This window comes from Cyprinus carpio, chromosome B7 (genome assembly GCF_018340385.1).
Source record: "Cyprinus carpio isolate SPL01 chromosome B7, ASM1834038v1, whole genome shotgun sequence".
NCBI classification, from domain to species: Eukaryota; Metazoa; Chordata; class Actinopteri; order Cypriniformes; family Cyprinidae; genus Cyprinus; species Cyprinus carpio.
This window is the reverse complement of record NC_056603.1, coordinates 11,639,084-11,659,510: the sequence shown is the minus strand read 5'-3', so window position 1 is coordinate 11,659,510 and position 20,427 is coordinate 11,639,084. Positions and strand designations below refer to the sequence as shown.

The following is a 20,427-nucleotide window of genomic DNA, read 5'->3' as shown; positions in this document are numbered from 1 at the left end:
ATAAGCAACAAATGTGGCTTTCCTGGAATTTGTTGGTTAGCATTACAAATATGCTAAAAAATATTCATATGAGCTCTTGCTTATGATGTGGCTTTCCTGGAATTTGTTGGTTAGCATTACAAAAATGCAAAAAAAATATTCATATGAGCTCTTGCTTATGTTGGTTTTTATTATTCATGTGAGTAATCTTACCGTTTTTTTATTTATTTTTTTTATTTTTTTGCTTGTTTGGTCTTGAATCCTCGTCTGGCTCATTTGGTCTGTCATTTTGAACTTTTTTGCTATCATCACACATTCCCTTTGGTAGTCCGCTCCCTCTCTCTCTCTCTCTCTCTCTCTCTCTGTGATCTGTGTTTTAGTGAGGTGTCGGGATCGCAGTGGGGGTGTGCTCATTATAAGAGAGTGTAGTCGCAACTAAAAATACACCCGCCTCCGTCTGGCTAAGACATGTATCATGCACACACACACACACACACTCCCGTTCTGGCTTCTGCTAGGAGAATAAGTCTTGACTCTTTAAACACACATTAACCCACACAAATATACACACAGCACTTCACAGTCTCTCAGACCAGTTAAGCTGGAGAGGTCTACAAGAGGACGGATTTTTCCATCCTACTCCAGCAAGTTTCATTCCCCACCCGCCCCGGACTTTTATTCTGTGTCCATCTGCTCCCAATTTATAATCATTTTCATCCCGTCTGCTCAGTCGAAGTCCATTCCTGCAATCAGCCTTGATCAGGGAAAACCTGGAAATATGAGGTCCTTTTTAAATGCTAATTTCTATACATCATAAACAAAACTTTTTCACTAACAATATTACTACTATGGGAAAAGTCATAAAAAATTTTTTTTATTGTTGTTGATGTTATAAAGTATTAATTATTATATTACAGTTATTATTATTATTAAATATTGACATCTTAAAACCATCAAAAATCCATGAAATGCCATAAAGTTCCTCAAAATGTTTGAAAACCCTAGCCAAAGTGAGGTTTTGGAAAAAATCTGCATAAATCATTTATTGGCATTAAATGCATAAATACAAAAAAAAAAATCATGTTTTCTGTTCATGCATTTTTTATTTAATAAAATATGTTTAATAGTTTGTTTTGTACTTTTTCAATGCAAAGTCATTTAAAATGACAAGGATTTATGCTGATTTTGTCCAAAACCCCACTTTGCCTGTGGCGTTTCAAAACTTTTGGAGGACAACTGTATATTTATGCATATTAGAGTACTGCATTATTCCTTATTATTCCTGCATTATTGCTTTCCCTGCATTCAAATCAGTTGTTATTGTTGTGCAGTGTATGTGTGGAGTTATATTTCTGTGATGCATAGAGAACAGAACTTACATGTCATATTCTTTGAAAGGTAAACAAGAAAGTTTAAATGATTTAAAACTATTAAATATTTTAACCAACCATCTGTAACAACATGAAGATTTCAGCACACTGGCCATCTCTGCTCCATAAACTCAGCCTCATGTTTCAAATCTGTAAGAGTTTCTTTTACCTGTGGAACATAAAAGAAAGTCAAATAGATATTAATGAGGTCTAAAATAACATTAGACACCACTGACTTTCATTGTATTAACAAAATATCTTGTTTTCCACAGAAGAAAGGAAGTCATACAGGTTTGAAACGACCTAAAGTGATTACATTATGACGGAATGTTCATTTTCAGATGAACTGTCCTTTTAAAAGAATCACTAAAACTGATTTTTAACATTTAAAAATAATTAATTTATGGATGTCCCAACGCAGGGTACTAACTAAATAATAATTACTCTCATAACCACTCACATTTACAAAATGTAGTCCCCCACTGAAGCAAATCTAATGTTTTCCAATGAGAATCAAAGAGTGTTTGGAAGTCTTGATTAGCTCTGTCCTGCATCAGTCCTTCTTGCCAAAAGAGTGTGTGTCAGGAACTGACTGCCCTCAGATATTGTTTTCCACAGAATTATTAACAAGCACAGTCATTTATCCTGGAAGGAAGTTCACCTCTCGACGGCCTGTCCTTCTACCTTATGTTGACATATTAGACTCCTTTAAGGAAACACAATAGCCCAAGTGTAACACCCAGCAGCCTGTGGCGAGCCTTCCTGTGGCGAGAGCCTTGCTCGGACACGCCCACTCAGAGTTTTTGTGTCCAATCAAGCTGAAGAATGACTTCACATGTTTACTTCTTGACTAAAGTGGTTTCAAACCCTAGTCAACTGACTTGTTTTATTACTGTCTACATAAGCATCAATCCTGACAGAAATGGGACCTCATCTGTGACTGATCTGGGGCTTTACTTTGGCAGAAGTTCATACACTCACACAGTCGCTCAGAACTTATGTTAGAACATCTTTAGCATCTTCTGAATGTCTTTCTATTCATCAAAGAATACTTAATAGACATATCACAGCTTCCACAAAAATATTGAGCAGCACAACTGTTTTCAACATTGATAATTATCAGAAATGCATCTTAAATTGCAAATCAGCATATTAGAATGATTTCTGAAGGATCATGTAACACTGAAGACTAAAGTAATGATGCTGAAAAATCAGCTTTGCATTACAGGGATGAACTACTTTTTTAAAAAAAATATTCAAAATCAGCAAACAGTTTCACAATATTACTGTTTTACTGTATTTTTAATCTAATAAATGCAGCCTTGGTGAGCATAAGAGTGAGCAGGTTTAATTTCAAAAACAAAATCTTATTGAACTCAAACCTTTAAATGGAAGGCTAGAGGATTTCAGTTGATTATATTTGAATAATTTACAACATTAATTTGACATCCAACAAATACTGATTTGATCTACTAAAAAATGCATTCTCATTCACTATTCTTTTATTTGTAGGTTTGTTTGTTTATTTATGATGAACACCTCTCAATCACATTGAGCAGCAATTGACATACAGCCTGCTAGCATTACACTACATTCTTTATTCTTTGTTTTCTTGGTAATTGTAAAAGTTTTTAAATACAATACCCTTTGAACTGCCAAACATGGCACAGTTTTTTCAATATACACCAAATTGAAAATCGACAAACATAAATATATAATTATAAAAAAACAAAAAATAAAAATATATAATTAGAGTAGAGTTGATAGATAGATAGATAGATAGATAGATAGATAGATAGATAGATAGATAGATAGATAGATAGATAGATAGATGGCTTCGGTGGGTTTTGGAACATGCCTGAAGTGGTCTCTGTGGAGCTCTGTTGGGGTAGGGTGTCTGTCAAAGCATCAGACTGTGATCAAAGCTCACCCTGGCCCTCTGGGTCCGTCTGGATTGGTCGCAATGGAGAGAGTCCTTGCTCTACTGATAACTGCCTTCAATCACTCCACTCAGTAGCCAGAGCACTGTCACTAGGGCAACAGCAGGGTCACACCCACCAGCCTCCATTATCATACAGCACACAAACCACAAATCATGTCAATTTTTTTTTTAAAGAAGTTTCTGCTTTTTGTTAATTGACATACTGTAGCAGAGCAGGATAGGGAAGTATTAAAGAAAATGGGATGCACTACGTCATCTATCTATCTATCTATCTATCTATCTATCTATCTATCTATCTATCTATCTATCTATCTATCTATCTATCTATCTATCCATCCATCCGTCCGTCCGTCCGTCCGTCTGTCCGTCTCTAATTAACTATTATGCATTTTGTGTGACTTCTAAAGAAATATTTAATATTTATCTACCCATTGTTTATTCATTTATTTTTATTTTTTTATGTTTCAAGTTACATTATATAATAAATTACACAATTAAATTAAAATAAAATTAATAATAAAATGATAATAAAAAATGTAATAACGTATAGTCAGAGCCTAGTGTATGCTACTTTTCAAAATTTGCTGTCATTAAGATTTTGATTGTTTTTGAAAGAACTATGCTTACATATGGGTGCATTCATTTGATCAAATACAGTAAAAACAAATAAAAAAAGTAATATTGTGAAATATTATTACAATTTAAAAGAACCGTTTTCTATTTTAATATATTTTAAAATGTAATTTATTGTTTTGATGCAAAGCTGAATTGTGTCACATGATCCTTCAGAAATCATTATAATATACTGATCTGCTGGTCAAGAAACAGTTCTGATTATTATCAGTGTTGAAAACAGATGTGCCGCTTCATATTTTTGTGGAAATCTAGATACATTTTTGCAGTATTCTTTGATAAATATAAAGTTCAGCTTTTATTTGAAAATGTGTATGTTGTTACAAAGTAAACATATTTACAGTGACTTTTGATCAATTTAACGCATCCATAATAGAAAAATGTATTAATTTCTAATATTTTTTTTTTATTATTTTACTAAGTGGGAAATAGAAAACCCATTATGGAGTTAATGCAGAGTGATTGTGCTTTCACTCCATTAAACCCACACAATTGGCTTGAATATTTTACTATTTTTTTTTTTAAATGGACTCAAATAAAACGGGGACTCAAACTGGTGAATGATTTTTTAATTAGTTCATTAACCTAAACCTCCTGAACTTACAAACTTTACGAACATCATTGCAGCATTTACACTTGCAGTGCATCGGAAAAGAAAAGTGCACTATTTTTTCTCTGTCACACTACTGAAAACTGTAGTTATAGTATATTAATAGCTTCGCTTCTTTACCTTTTGCTATTCAGCTAGTAACTCCCTAACCCTGCTATCTATTACAGTATTTACCCCTGTCTCTGTCTCTCACACAGCTCATAAAAGCCTACGTCACACCAAAAGACAAGTGCGAGACGAGCTTGACTCCTCAGAGGTTATAAGCAGAGAGGAAGAGACAGTGCCTTAACCTGCTCCCCCGATACCAAGCTCTTCATCAAAGCACTTGTACTCTCCATGTTAAAAAAAAATAAATCATGTTCCTTTACACTCTCATCCCTTGCTCTCATTCCTCCGCCCTCCCGTGGCCCATTTTGAAATGAATCACAGTGCGTAACAGCACCTGAAGCCACTCCCCAGGAGCCCCGCAGAATCTATCCGTTTGAAAAATAAGCCATTCATATGAGAAATGCATCTGTATCAATATCCACCTGCCACAGCTCAATTATAGCTTTCCATTACATTGTCCTGTGTGAGCCACTTATGAGTATGATTGTAATACCAGAAAGCACATTCGGATGATGTGTGCTCAGGAGAGGACAAAGCCGTGTTATGTTTATGGATCAGCATTGAGTAGTAAAGGCCATTTGGGTTTGTGAATCAAGCAGCGGGGCATCAGATGTAGTCTGTACCGCCAGTGGCCCCTACTGAGTGCTCATGCATTCGGAGTTTATTTGTTTCATGGTTAATTGTGCAGTGCACACACTTGCACGTCTCTCATGTGCTTACGGTGATGTGATCTGAGCTACAGTGATGTGATGGGAACTGGTGGCCACTGGGTAAAGGTACACCGTTAGTTATTTTCTCACACAATGTGTGTGACAGTGAGTTCGGTCACTCATACCTGTACGTGCATTTAGAAAACAAGAGCACCAGATTCACATGGTTTTTACACATTTCAAACATTTTTGTCTACAGATGTATACAGCCAAAAAGAAAGAAAGAAAAAATAATAAAAAATGAGGCTCTGACTCCTTGAAGTGAGAATATATACCTATTGTAATATTACTATGATGTTGTAAAATAAAATATATTATTTTTATTATTATTATTCATTTAACTTAAAGTATAATATTAATATTTCAATGGTACCAATTCAATAGTTATTAAAAGTAAGCAAATATATTTTATAATAATAAGAATAGTAATAATGATAATAATTATTTGATTTCATTTTATTATTGAAAATTATAATTGATTTTACAGTACAATAGTAAAAATTTCTGTTATTTTTTTATAACAATAACAATAATATTAAAAATCATTGTTTTATACATTTTTTGTATTAGTGAATATTTCTATTTCCCATATATATATTAATATTTCAATAATTTTAGACTAATTTTTACAATAATATTCCAATATATTATATAATATTAAAATATTAGTTATATTGCTCTTGTTTTAGTTTTATAATGATAATAATAATAATGAATACTATATCTATTTTACTTTTTAATAATAATATATTTTTAAAAATATATTATTATTATTGTTATTATTATTATAAAAAACAACATTTAAGTTAAGGCTGTAGAATCCATTGATATATAAATATATATATAGTGACGGGACGAGCCAACGACAGACACAGTGGGCGTGGCGTCAGGCCTCGGAGAGGTTTTTATTTAACAGAAAAACCAAAACAAGGGGGAATAAAGTGTCCAAAAGGGGAAACAGTGTCCAAAAACAACAGGGAATCTGGTGTCCTAGTCGTGCTGCGGGGTTCGTGGGGGTCTGGCAGTGTTCATGGAGGAAGGGTCCAGGTAAGGGGCGGAGTCCGGCGGCACGCACGCGCTCCCCTCTTCGGTCCGGGGCGCGAGGGGCGGCGGCTTCTTCTAGCGGCTTCATCCTCCTCGCTGGCCGCGGCGCTTGCAGGGGATGGACGGCCCGGCATCCTGGCCGACGGCCGTGTAGACGGGTGCGGTTCTCGACCGGACCGCGGGTCCGGCAGCTCACGTCTCTGGTGGCGCGGGAGTCCTCAACGCACCCTTCCTGGACCCACGAGGACACCAGTGTGCATGCACGGGGAAGAGACCGGTCTCCCGAGGAGAGGCGCGTTGGGCTTTTAAAACAGCGGCGGTGATGAGGCTCCATTTCCTTCAAGTGTGCCCCATCACACGCCGCCAGCCCTGACTCGTCCAGCGCCCCTCCTCTCTCCCACACCCACTCCTATCGGGAGCCTGGTGAAGGGCGGCGATTTAGGACGGGGTGCCGGTGATTATCAGGGAGGAGGCAGCTGACTCGCCACAATATATATATATATATATATATATAGATATAGATATAGATATATAGAAATCAAAGCAGCAGCAGTATAAGATGTTAAATGTTTATCAAACTGCAGTCCAAATCCCAATATATGGCAAAATAATCACAATATGTTGTTCGGCCAAATCGTACAGCCCCATACAATCTGGTTAATAAAATATTGTTTTTGTTACACACCTTTTCTATTTATTTCACGTACCTCCATGATCTAGTAAGTGATGCTGACACAGAGATCTACAGAGTAGGCCTGTTCAGGGGCGTTTTAAGATATCCAGAGGCCCCTGGGCTACAGCTATTTGGTGATTGCTAACTGCATTTTTATTTTGAAACATGCCATGCTCGTCTTTGATTAATTAAGTCATAGCCGTTTAAAGTATAATGATCACATTTAAGCAATAAGGTTACTGTTTTTCCATCCCCGGATTTAAAATCTACACATTGAATCAACAAACTAAATCTAAAACATACAGAATACAAAAACATAACCACACACACACAAAATACCCAAATATCCCTAAATTAACGAAACAGAAATTTAGTCGCACGGTCCAGTTCCTTTCAAACAGCAGTTCAACAAAAACTCAGCGAATACATGCCTCACAGACATGATAAATATATCTATAGAAAGCTTCAAATTACTACTTAACGAAATAAATCAAATCAAAAACAAAAACTCTTTCATTATAATAATAATACGTAAAGATGCACTTCTCTCTAAAGGCGTGTCTAATGAGGGGATGGTGAGTCAGGATCAGCAACTACACCATTTATAAACAAATAACTCAAATATCTCCTTACAGTAAACAACTCAAACATCTACTGTAACTACTTCCCCCACACCTTTACGGCAATCACTATCCCAATTGCATTCATTCAAACCAATAACCCATCAAACTATAGAACTCTTCATCTGCGCTGATGGCATGCACCATACTGCTGCTGGCAGAACACTAAACACCGTAGAGTCACTCTTGCCAGTCATGGGAACACGGTATCATGTGGTTTCCACTAGCGCGGATAGATGTCTAAAATATCAAAATAGGGAGAAGCCTTAAACAGGCCCGAGGCCCGGCCCACGTCTGAACTATGACTGAAAATTGGCCCGAAGCCCAGCCCGAGGGGCGAAAAAAGTAGGGGCCCATTAACAGAACACGTTAACAGAAACACGCACAAAGAATAGCGCTCATACTAGGCTTCTTAACTAGCTCCGCTCACAGTTTATCAGTGGAACATACCAACTATACAAACTGTGTGGGGGAAACCTAAACTGAACCATTCACTACAAATACTACAAGCTGGGCGTCGCTAAAAATGAGTGTGTAAGTTTGTTTACAGAATGCTGTTGTAACTGCTGCAAACTCCCATATATACAAATAATTATTTGAAAAAAAAAGTGTAGGCCCCTTGGCTTCAGCCCCTTATAGCCCGTGCATTAATGCGCCCCTGGGCATGTTCCTGTAGATATGTGTGCTGATTCTCTTATGATGTAACTAAAGGAAATAAGTTACTCTAACCAGACAAGCGCCTGTGGACCGCCTGCCGAGAGTCCATGACAGCCGATTAATTGCGGTGAAGTCATTTGTACAGCAACAATCATAAAGGGCTGCTAAAATTGCACAGAAAAGGCTATTGTATGCCATTAGTCAGAAGTCTGGCTTGTGACAATAGAGCCGTCTGCTTTAGCCTGTGGAGAGAGCGAGTGAGAGAAACAAGAGAAGTTTCCTTCTCAAGATGTCCCTGAAGTGGAGCCCTTGACTGCATCGTGACATAATGGATTTGAAGTGTTTTAAGGTGTGTCGTTTCCCAGCTTGCTGTTCCAGTCATGTATTTTTGTTTGTCTGTGCTGCTGAAATCATTGCAGCGGAGAAGCACTGATTGGTACATGGGAGGCTGGGAACAAGCGATGATCCCTAGATATCATGCCATCGTTGAGTGAACCGCAGGTGGGATTTAGTATTATAAGAACAAAGGGCTTGATAACACACATCTTTTTTTTCATTGATACTGTCTGAGCAGTTCAAAGAGATATTTCATCCACAAAGGGTAATTTTGTCTCCGTTTATTCACCCTCATGTTGTTCCAAACCTGTATGACTTTTTGTTTTCCACAAAAGGACACATTTTGAATAATATGCTATGAGCAATTTGAATAAAGTTGCAATTACAGAGAATACTTAAGCTTTCATTGCTCAAAAAGGACACACAAGCACCATAAAGTCATCATAATGTAGTTCATAAATCTTTTGAAGTCATGAGGTTTGGGCGGCAAACCCACCTAAATTGAGTTGTTCTCATTTTCTCCTTCTTTAAGGATTGAATCGTTGAATCTCTTGATTCATTTAAAAAGATTCCAATTACATACTGTAGTCAAAAAAATATATATAATAAAAAAAATCAGTAAATAATTACTTACATTTTTTGTTTGTTACCCCCGTGAAGATTCAAAAACTGTTCAAAGGTTTGGAGTCAGTAAGTAACATTTTTAAAAATGTTTTTGAAAGAAGTCTCACTAATTCTACATTTCTTTTATCAGATAAATACAGTAAAAAAATAGTAAAATATTATTACAGTTTAAAGTAAGTGTTACCTTTATGAATATATTTTAAAATGTAATTTATTTATGTGATGATAAAGCTGAATTTCCAGCATCATTACTCCAGTCTTCAGTGTCACATGATCCTTCAGAAAACCTCCTAATATGCTGATTTGCTGCTCAAGAAACATTTCTGATTATTATCAGTGTTGAAAACAATTGCACTGCTTAATAATTTTTGGAAATCAAGATATCTTTTATTTTTGGAGTTCTTTGCATGAAGAGAAAGTAGCATTTATTTGAAATAGACATTTTTTGTAACGTAATAAATGTCTTTACTGTCACTTTTAAGTTAATATGTATAAAAGTTTTCATTTTCTTTTAAATCAATCAATCAATCTTGCGGACCCCAAATTTTTGAACAGGAGTATATAATGCTTTCATTGTGTTTTTTTTTTTTTTTTTTTGTCAGTTTTGAGCTTGACAGCACCAGTCCTCCATTTCCTTTCATTGTGTTGACTAAAGTGACCTTAAAGTTTCTTACAAGTTCACCTTTCATATTACACAGAAGAAAGAAAGTCATACAGGTTTAGGGTGAGTAAATGATGACAGAATTTTTTCAGTCCTTTAACATTCTGATAGTTTTAGCTCAAGTGATATTTAATGTTGAGCTTCAGCAGTCCGGTCAGTCATTCTAAAGGTTAATGAAGGTAAAACATCCATCTTACACAAGATCAGACACGTATTTCAAGAAAACTGCCCACACATATCCAGTCATCTTCCTCACCGCTGTCCTCCTCATTGTTGCCAGATTCACTGCTGTGTGTCATTTCAGAGCAGAAGCATCGTGCTGAGACGGACAGCTTAAGTCACTGTCAGACACACACACACACATTTCACTATTTTCCTCTCGCGTTCACACACACACGTGCACAGATAGAGATGGAAGCGTTCTGCCAGAGAGGCAGGGCTGGGCTCAATATCACCCTCCTAGTGATATGGAAATAAAGAGCGGCCAAGTATGACAGCATTGGGCTTAGCGAGACACCTGTGCGCACACAAAATAAATACAGCTTTAACTCTCTCCCGCATGTTTGGCGACAGGGTTCATGGAGGAAGATGGGTTAATGTGCGCTAGGCTACATGGTTCAGCGCTCTGCCAGTGCGTGATGCATATGTGTCCGACAGGCCATCGGCAGCTTTAATAAGGGATGATGGTCTGGTGCACTGGATTGTGTCTGTCTAGGATATACGATGGGCTCTGTTACATCATTCACAACTTAAGTGCTTTAGATCAAGCATTTTTTAAATTCTTAATATGCCTTTTTATGTACAGTCTCAGAAGAAAAGGTACAAAAGCTGTCACTAGGGTGGTACTCTAATATGTACTATTTAGGTACTACTACTAATATACTGTACTAATGTGTACATTTAAGGTATCATTATGCACCTTTTGGGGTGAATAAGGTAGAAAGGTGTACCTTTTAAAAAGGTACCATCCCACTGACAGCTTTTGTACCTTTTTTCTGAGAGTGTTCATTAGTTTTGTGCTGTGTAAGAAAAATCACAAATGATGACAATATTATCTTCAAGATTTGTTTTGTTGTATAGCAGGCTTTTTTTGTAACCCCAGTGAGCAGCTAAATGTGACAGTGGTGAGGAGAAACTCCTGTTTTTGTCCATTGGAGGCAGTGTTTTGTAGTGATTGAAGGTTTCTCAAGGAAACAAAACAAATGTTGGCAGACTTAAATACTATATGATACGATACTATGTATATATATATATAAAACTTGGTAACCATGTATGAATGCAAATTAGTCATTTCAGCTGAACTGCTGGTGGTGCTTTTTTTGGTCATTAAATGTTCCTGTAAAAAATTGGAAAAAAAACTAACAATAATACTGATAAGATAATAATAATATTAATAGTATAATTAGTATTATTATTATACCAATTCTACTAATAAGAACAATATAAAATGCACCAAGGATTAACAAGCTGCTGGATTCGTGAATATTAAATGATGTTTTATTAACAAGGTTCGGGAGGAGCACGTCAGATACTTAGCCTAATTAGCACAGGTGGAGCTCACTTAAGATAATCAACACTAGGGTATAAATACAGCTGACTTACCCCTATCCATTGACGGTTTATCAGCATCCCCCCTCCACCCCATCTCCTCCATTTAGAGTTCATTTTACACTTATGTAGGGGGGGTACTCTAGGTTCGGGCCATTCCCGAGCTCGGAGCCCTTCCCCGGACAGCACCCCAAATATGCATTATATACTTCAGCTAATTATATGTAAGTGTGAACTCGTGAATCAGGTTGTGTGCGTTCGCTTGAACTGATTTGCTGAAATCAAAACAAGGACGATAATAAGTAAGCGCCAGCCAATGAGATTGTTGTTTTGTGCATTAGTTCTGCCGACTACCAGAGAAACCAGCAGTTCTTAAAAGCTGAAGATTCCACAGGAACTATGTTATTTTAACAGGAAAATACAACAGAGAATATAATTTACATGTAGCACATCAATTCTGCATGTTAAGTAAGACTCTCTTGCTCGCTTGCTCTCTCACTTTGTGTGAGTGAGAGATTTGTCAGTGTGTTCGTCGAGTGAAAATATATCTGTGCTAAACTTATACTCAGCCTCCAACTCACACACTAGCAAGTAAAATCAAATAATTTATTAGCCATTGGCTAATATTAGACATCAGTTGCCCAGAGTGAAGGTTTAGTCACATATGCGAGTGATTTACTCGCAATGTAGAGGGTTGGTTGACACACCAAAAATGCGCAAATGTATTACCGAATTTCGAGCACTCGTGCTTTTTTTTTTTGTTTGCTTTTTTTTCTCAAGGACAATTAATCTTGTCATGTCAGGATGAATAAAATTTTTTATTTTAGAATTAATTTTTTATTTGAAAATGCAATGCAATGCAAAAAAAAAAAAAAAAAAAACTAAATGGTCTTAAAAGATTTTCTCTAATTATTAATTTCTTTATTATTTTATGGTAAAATGTGGTGGGAATATTATATCATATTTTTTCGTGTGATTCACCCAAATGTTTTTGACGGTGTTTAATGTGTATGTCACATTGTCCACAAATATTTTCTAGGATAGATCTAGGCTTTAGATTTGTGCTACTGTTGTTGATGAGAAATAGAATATTATTATTTTTATTCCTAACAAATCAGTGTTCATCAAATCAATGTCCATTATTATTATTATTATTACAGCCTTTTTTTCCAACCTTCTATGCCAAAAGAAAACCAGAATAGTTGCATAATCCTGTGGCTTTAAGGATCCACTCTGTGTACTATGTGTGTGTGTTGGTGTCAGAAGGCATTTAATTGCAGTGGAACGTAGACTAATTGAATTGTAAATGAGGTGTGCAGCATGATCAAATGAGAGCAGCATACAGGGAGATGTCAGCGTCGTCTTGACCACGTCTCCATACAGCCTTCTTCTCCTGCAGCTGCTCTCTGGACACGTTCATCCAACAGTGTTTCACAAATGACAGTTAGACGTCAAATATGATGCATACACTCTTTAAAAAATAAAGATGCTTAAAAGGTTCTTCACAGCAATGCCATAGAAGAACCATTTTTGGTTCCACAAAGAACCATTCAGTCAAAGGTTCTTTAAAGGTTCTTTACTTTTTTATAATATGAAGAACCTTCTTTCACCCACAAAGAACATTTTGTGAAACAGAAGGTCAGGCATAAGGTATGTTTTGCATGCTGGGACCAGCTTGAGATGCTGGTGTGCTGGTGGACCAGCATTTGTTGTCTTTTGGGTGCTGGTATGATACCAGCAAGACCTCAACAAAACTTGTGTATGTGGTACATATCACATTTCTTTTGAAATTGGTTAGTGTTTGTAGTTAAAGACCAAGATCATTTCCAAATAAATTTTAATAAATTATTTAATAAAGAAAAACACATGTTGCTGGTTACATTTACACTGGAAAAATCTGAAATTACACGGAAAAAAGTGAAGAGGTGAGCAGAAACAACTATACAGCCACACAGCCTTAGATGAAATAATATCTCTCCAGAGGAGGATAAAAAAACTACAAAAACAGAATTACCATATTCACTTATTGCAAACCAGTTTGGCTTTATTTCTTTCATATGGTACATGCACAAAGTTTGCTAAAATATTTCACCATTATGGTGTTTAGTGTTGGGGACTTGGCCATTGAGTTTGGGTGAATTAAATCTGTTTCAGCAATTGTCAGAATTTTCATAAAATTTCATGGTCCTGACTGCACTGACATACATTTTACTATTTGAAATCAGTGACTGGCAGCTGGATTTGGACATATGTGACTTCCCAGATAAGCATGAATGTCTTTAAAACCAATTTCAGTTTTGAACTTTCATTATCAAGTTGTTATTAACTGTCCCATTGAAAGAGCTCTTCTCATAACCCCTGTGATCCAATGTACACAAGCTCTTTTTAACAGATTTTAACTGATTTATGTACAGATCTTATGAAACAGGAGACAATTCCTTTGATGCTTTGAAACGTTTTACCAGTTTACTAGTGACATTGATTAATAATGTAATCATAACTTGAGCAATTAAAAATTTAAATTCTACTTTCAGCAGAGGAAGCAAAAGAAATGACAAAGTTATTGTATAATTCAATAAGTGTGACCCTGGACCACAAAACCAGACATAAGTAGCACAAGTTTGCCAACAATGCATTGTATAGGTAAAAATTATACATTTTTCTTTTATGCCAAAAATCATCAGATCATGTTCCATGAAGATATTTTGTAAATTTCCTACATATCAAAGCTTAATTTTTGATTAGTAATATGCATTGCTAAGACCTTCATTTGGACAACTTTAAAGGCGATTTTCTCAATATTTTTATTTATATTTTTGTTTTATTTTATTTTTTGCATCCTCTGATTCCAGATATTCAAATAGTTGTATCTCAGCCAAATATTGTCCTATCCTAACAAATCAATGTTCATCAATATAAACCTTATTTATTTAGCTTTCAGATGATGTATAAATCTCAATTTCGAAAAAACTGACCCACATGACTGGTTTTGTGGTCCAGGGTCACATATTGTTTTTCCTTTACACCATTAATGTGTTAAATAGAGAAATATGCAAGCAAAAACTATGTTTGTCCCCAAAACACTAATTGCATATACACACAGCTGGCCTACTGACACTCAACCCTACAAAGCCCATCCTGGTGAACCAGGATATGCTGGTCCACCAGCTAGACCAGTACTATACCAGCATAAACCAGCCTGGACCAGCACTATACCAGCATAACCAGCATGGACCAGCTTGGAATACATGCTGGATTTTTTAGCAGGGAACTCATCACCATGTTGCTAGGTCATTGATATGTGTTTTCTACTGTGTTCTAGTTGCTTACAGGCCCAAATCAAAGTCTCTGTGATGTTCTGGTCTGTAGAAACAGCTCGGGTTCCTCCTTCAGTGTAAGTCTATGATACTTTTCTCCTGTTTTGTCCACCAGGTGAACATTGTAGTAAGTCTAATCAGTCGCAAAAGTAACTGCTGTCCTCACCTCAACAAGCCGCTTGATCTAAAGTGAAGATCATTCATGTCCGGGCAAAAGGTACATGCAGAATTGTAATACTTTGGATTGGGTGTTCACATCCCTAAATATGAGCCGTATAATAGTGATTTGTGCACCAGAAAGCACTAATTAACTCTAAAGAGACTAAGAGAAAAGAATGCTTATGGTCCCAATAAAAGATGAGCAACGCAGAAAAGTCTTAAACTAGATCACAAAATCAAACTTCAGCATGTTAATTCATGTGAGAAATACCTATAAGCAGCTGAATGCTTCCCCCGCAGAGGCTGGATTAACCCAAGCACCAGAAATAGAACACTAGTCTACTACATAATGCCTGCTGTTAAAAACAGACTCTGAAACAATACAGTATGTGCTATTCCAGGATAAACTTTTTAACAACTATGGTCACATGACCTCATTATGCATGTTTAATTCAGCAAGTGGCATCCATTTATTGTGTATTTTGAACTTATTTTATGTGAAGGTGATATGTGATTTCTGTAATTTTAGTGGCTTTGTTAGTGGTTTGTTTGAGCGTCCCTGTATAGACGAACTCTATGGAAAAATGTCATTCAAATTCTCTTTTGACGGTCAGATCAAGGAGTCAAAAAAGAACTCCTATTACAGTACGTCTGATTTGTTTAGTGCTCTAACAATGGTTAAGCATGTTGCATTGTGAGAAACAGTATTCTGTGTTATGTGTTCTGCATATGTTTGCAAATATAGTGTGATTTGGGTGTTCTATACTGTTCAGTATACATAAGGGTTAACTTAACATTTATACTTGATCATTGATATGCCAATTATGTGTCAGATAAAAAGTCCAAATTTTATTTGTAAATTGTATTTTTGGTATTTAATTTTTTTAAAACATCCTGTCTAATGTCTCTATGAAAACAAATATAGTGAATCTATCTCTGTATTATGTGCACAGCTGTAAAAGAATGTGACTGATGGATGTTTTGTGTGCATGGTACTCATACGCTATTAATTGATATTCAAATTTGTTGATTATTTTCATTATCGATTTTACCGTTTAGTCGTTTGCTAGTATGCCCACTGCAAAAACATTACAGTACATGCAGTATGGTGTTATTCTCTGCACAGTCTTACGCTGTGACCAATGCATCAATGTTTCAGCGAGTATCCCTGTTTTAGACCAAATGCAGAACCTGGTATGTTTTTGATAAGAGTGCTGCATTTTTTGTGTAGTGGCTTAGCTCAAAGCTGAAAGAAGCACTTGTCAAACTCTCCACATATCTTTCCATCTGTCAAGCGATGCTGTGGTTTAGCACCAGTGGATCCAGCAGTTCACTCATATGCGGGTCTCTGTTATCCACAGGCAGTTGTATATTAATGGAAACATCATCCATCATACAGTGACCATCTTTGGCGTCTCACCCCCAGTTTGTCCACGTTAACAGTTTAGCTCCATGCATCATGCACGTGTGTATCAACAAGCATCCACAGTCATGCTGATCTCTCGCTCCGTGCCTGCCTCATATGTCCACTGTTCTCATCTCCTCCTACCTCAACCCTTCAGTCATCCATCCTAGTCTTCTCCTCCTTCTTCATCTAAATTGATATTTTCTTCTTCCATCTCACAGCACGTTGCACGAGTTCTGTTGACGTATCAGCTATTTCACAGCTTCAAATGTGACTCATCCAGCCAGTTTTGTAATATGAGTTTTCTTGTTTTGTTTTAAATGAAGTGTTTAACAATGCGAAGTGCTTTCAGTTTTTGCACTGATGCCAAACTTATCATTCATTTGATGTGAAGAAACTTTTTGGTTGGCATCCAAGCTTCAGAATGAAAAGGGTTTGGAAAGTATTTAATTTTATACAAAAAAACAGTTATTTAAGATTACCCAAATCAAGAAATAATATACACAACCATTCAATAGTTTGGGGTCAGAAAAAAAAAAAAAAAAAAAAAATTATTTAGGAAGGACACGTTAAATTGATCAAAAGTGGCAATAAAGACACTTTTATGTTACAAAAGAATTCTATTTAAAAAAAAATACTGTTCTTTTTAACTCTTTGTTCCTCAATGAATCCTAAAAAAGGGACAGTTTACACAAAATATGTTTTCAGCTGTTACTATATTTGTTATAGTAATGTAAGTCATCTTTCTTGAGCAGCAAATCGGCATAATAAAAATAAACTCTAAAGGATCATGTGACACTGAAGACTGGAGTATGATGCTGAAAATTCAGCTTTGCATCACAGGAATAAATTACAATTTAAAACATATTGAATTAGAAAACATATTGAATTAATATTTTAGAATAATGATGTTTACTTTTATTCTTTATCTAAGTAGTACAGCCGTGGTCGATATTAGAGACTTATTAAAAATAACTTTGTTATTTAATGCTTTCAGTCTGTACTATACTGAAGTTCTGAAGTTCAGACCCTTCTAGGTGGCTGTTGGCACGCTGAGTGGCGGCTGATGTCACGGCGGGGGTAGGCTGTCAGGCCACATGAGTGTCAGGCCCACGAGGCTGAGGACCAATTCATCTGTGTCTTCAGTTCAGAGCAGGACACTCAAACAGCTCTGAGGAAACAAACACGCATATGTACACTGATACAGCAAACACCTCATTAGTTTATGTGGTTCTGCTACTATGACAGTTACAGATAGCCTGCCTGAAGGCCACAGAAGCACATGGCCACAGGTTTATATACTCTGCTCCGAGTGTAATGTACTGCTTATAATAGACAGTGCTCACAGGTCTGTCCTTGACTGTCATATGCAGTGCTTTAATGATAGATTGATTTATCAGCTGGATTCTGGCTATTTTTAGATTATTGCATAGCTGATACCAACTTTGGAGGAGTAAGATTTTTTAGAAATGCTTCATAAAAAAAAAAAATATATTACTTTTATTCAGCAATTATACAAAAACATTTATTAAATTACAAAAATGTAGTCAATTGGGTATTTTATAAGAAGGTACTTTACATCTTTGTATTATAATTATTTTAGGTATTTTAAAATGTTATTTTTATTTTTGTTGTATATATATATATATATATATATATATATATAATTTTTATTTTATTTTTTATGTACGCAAACCAGTTATTCAGTTCAAATGAATGAGGATGTAATGAGGAATCATACAGTTCTACAAACCCTTAGCCACTGGATTAGTCCAGACCAAAAAGAAACCCCCAAATGTTAGTGTTAGTCTGTTGGTCTGGGCAAGTAGTGCGTTGCACGTGCATATTAATAGTGCATATTAAATGTGCTTCTAATGCTGTCAGTGCAAAATGCACTTTACCAGTCATTCAGACTTAAGAGTCTGTTCGTGAATCCTTTCCAGGGGCTTTCCAGGATACATCCAAAACCATGCTGTAGTCCTGGAGGCCAGCAGCCCTCATGTTCACCCTCATATTGGTGTAGGTAAGGTGAACACAGACCCTGTTAAATGGATTTGGGAAGACAGCTGGGCAACATTGGGCCACTGAGCATGTCCAGATGATCTCAATAAAACCACTGTGAACTGAGAGGAGAAAGTGTTGTTGTAGAATAAAGCAAAACACAACAGAATCTCTCTAGATTTGTCTCTAGTGAGCAGCACCATGCTGAAAGAACAACGGCTGAACAATAAAAATGTTTGTCTGGAAGCAATAGAAGGACAGATTCTAGTGTTCAGTGAAACACATCAGTGCTTTTAACCACTTAAGCCAACCTTGTCAGAGGTTAGAAAGATTTTTGTGCATGTCAGCTTTAATGTGCTTAAAGGGGTCATATGATTTTGTTAAAAAGAACATTATTTTGTGTATTGGGTGTAATTGAACTGTGTTTATGCGGTTTCAGGTAAAAAAATATATATATATTTTCCACATACTGTACATTATTGTTTCTCCTCTATGCCCCGCCTTTCTGAAATGCATCTATTTTTACAAAGCTCATCAGTCTGAAAAGCAAGGTGTGCTCTGATTGGCAAGCTATCCAGTGCATTGTGATTGGCCGAATACCTCAAGCGTGTGACGGAAATGTTACGGCAATTACCATACTGTGATGCCATGTCCGGTGTGATGAGACAAAAACAATAAAACCCATTACAAACGAGGCATTTGTTGCATCCAGTGGGGACATAATTACGGATTATAATGACTTAGGGGCCATTCACAGAGCCGTCTTTTGCGCGCTCAAGTTCATTATTTCAAATTTAGATGTCCATGCCGCATCGAGATAAAAACATTTCAACTGTTCAGAATGCTGCAAGCACAACGTGGATCATGTGACAAGAACCAACCAATCAGCTTCATCTTTTCCCATAACAACCTTGAAAGCTCAGCCAAGATGAAGGAACAGCTGATCATAGCTGTGCAAGGATAGCAATTTTTAAATAAATTTAGTAGCAGAGCTACTGAAAGCGATTTTTAATGCTGCACATCCATTTATCCTTTGCTGAAACTAATGCATCTTCATTGAGAGCGCAGGTCATGGTTGCTTAGCAACGGCAGATGCCTCCGGAGCGCAAGACCCGAACGATTTGGAAAAAAGCAGAAAGCGGTGCGCCTAGATTTTTAGGCGCTACATGTGAACAGCCCTTATACTGTCTTTTTACGCGTTGTGTATCACGCTGGTTAAACATAAAACCATGTCTGCATTTATGATCGGAAGAAATCTTTACGTGAACATTTTGGCGGCTTTATGCAAATCTCCCCACATCATGATGTAGACATGTAGGGGCGTGTTTAAAACGAGGCATTTTAGGAGGGCATGGACCAGTCTTAACTTTTAAATAGAATATCTCTTTGGGTTTGAGACTTTAGTCTTTGCAACTTTAGGTATCTTATCTGTTCACAAACAGCTTGTAACACTCCAAGGAGAAAAGAAAACTTAAAATCGCATCATATGACCTCTTTAACAAAATAACAAAAGCAGCCAAATGTCAAAAAGTATTCAAAATGTATAATTTAACTTACAATCTACAAAGGAGTGTGAAAATATGTTCAAAATACTCCATTTAATGTCAAAGAACTTAACAGCAATAGCCTTTTTTCACTAAATCTGTAATTCTCTGTCACTGTTTGTATGTAGTCATGACTCATGTTTGCATTTTCTTCTGTTTTTCTCCCTTCTCACTGGCCATTATTCTAACCTTACAATCAGGGTTAGGCATAAAATAATGTTGTGCATATGAAAATTGGCTGAGAACTGAACAAATAGTTAAGTCAGTAACCTGACTTTGAGGACTATAGGAATCTTTGTGGCTTTTTGGTTTTTCTGGTGATTAAGAGATAATATGATACTTCTTCACCTTACAAAGGATTGTTGAAAGCAAAAATGCTATCATATTTTGTGAGAGAAAACGGCCACTTTTTTGGAACCAGCACCTTAAAATTACAAAGTAACAAGGAATGGATTACAACTTTTATTCAGCAAGCGTTAAATTGAT

At 36.3% G+C, this 20,427-nt stretch overlaps 1 pseudogene; it reads left to right on the top strand.

Annotated features, from left to right (window-relative positions):
* The window catches only part of LOC109058551, a 129,958-nt pseudogene that overhangs the window by 87,369 nt on the left and 22,162 nt on the right, over positions 1–20,427 (top strand).